We start from the raw sequence: 1,495 nt of genomic DNA on the forward strand, positions 1-1,495 counted from the left end.
TGTTTTTAAGCAGGGCTCGGTGGCTCAGCCTATAATCCCGCGCCTTTGGGAGGCTGAGGTGAGTGGGTTGCCTGAGCCCGCGGGTTCGAGACCCGCCTGGGCAGCGAGACCTCATCTTTACAATAAATCAAAAAATCAGCCGGGCGTGGTAGCGCATGCCTGTAATTCCGGCTACTTGGAAGGCTGAGGCGGAAGGATCGCCGGAGCCAGTCTGGGCAACAGAGTGAGACTCCAACTCAAAAAAAAAAAAAAAAATTGTTTTTTAATTAGCAAGGTTCAGTGACACATGACTGTAGACCCAGCTACCAGGAAGGCTGAGGCAAGAGGACCACTTGAACCCAGGAATTCGAGGCTGCAGTGGGCTATGATTGGGCCACAGTACTCCAGATTGGAAGACAGAATGAGAAACTGTTATAAAAAAAAAAGATACATGGAAAAATAAAGGACTTGTAATTTTGAAAAAGAAAAACAAAGTTTAAGAACTTACTCTTAGCCTGGCTCGGTGGCTCAGCCTGTAATCCTGTGTTTTGGGAGGCCTAGGTGAGTGAATTGCCTGAGCAAAAAAATTAGCCGGGCGTGGTAGCGCGCGCCAGTAGTTCCAGCTATTCGAAAGGCTGAGGCGGAAGGATCACCCGGAGCCCAGCAGGTCGAGGCTGTGGTGGCCGGGAGCAGCCACTGCACTCCAGTCTGGGCGACAGAGTGAGACTCTAACTCAAAAAAAAAAAAAAGGTCAAGTTGCTCTTAGGTTCCAAAAGACAATGGGCAAGAAAACTCCAGGAAGGAGAGGCACCAGGGGCCAGGATACCTCCCTCCCTCTCCCCTCTATCTCCAGCCCAGAGGTGGGGGGTGGGGTGGAGGGGCTCAGAACTTCTTTGCATCCCAAAGCTTTTCTGAGGAGCTGTGGACCCAGGCAAGCAATTTTCCATCAAACTCTGTGCTCAGGTCAGCCCCACCCAAGCATCTGGAGGGTGTAGGGAGACCTGGAGGTGTAGGGGGAGAGGCCAAAGGTGTCTAGTGCCTGCTCAAAGTCTGGGACCCTACACCAGCCATCCAGATCTAAGCTGTCGATCCACTTGGAGGAGAGGCGCGTGGGACTCGCTGTCTACAGAGAGGAAGAGGATAAAGGAGAGAACTTCCTGAGCCCCCAGGCTTTGTGCCACCCCCACCCGCTTCATGAGCATCCACACTCCAGGCTGGGCCCCATTTCTCTCTCTAAGCCCAGGAGGCTTCTGAGGCCTCCTTCTCTCCTTGAGACTCCATCGCCTCTGAGTCTCCATCTCCCTTCTTGAGACCTGGTCCCTGTCTGGGAACCTCTTCCATGCTCAAGTTTCCATTGCCCGCTTGGAGCCTTGATGTCCCTCTCTGCCCCTAAGTTTCCACCCCCTGTCTGGGACCCAGGGGGCTCTGAGTCCCATCGCTGACCTGGGTTCCCTTTGAGCCCCCAATCCTTTTATTCCTCTAAATTCATTCCATCCATCCCTCCCTCCCTGATTCC

Source organism: Carlito syrichta, unplaced genomic scaffold (assembly GCF_000164805.1).
Source record: "Carlito syrichta isolate Samal-C Ts95f unplaced genomic scaffold, Tarsius_syrichta-2.0.1 Scaffold252043, whole genome shotgun sequence".
Classification (NCBI taxonomy): Eukaryota; Metazoa; Chordata; class Mammalia; order Primates; family Tarsiidae; genus Carlito; species Carlito syrichta.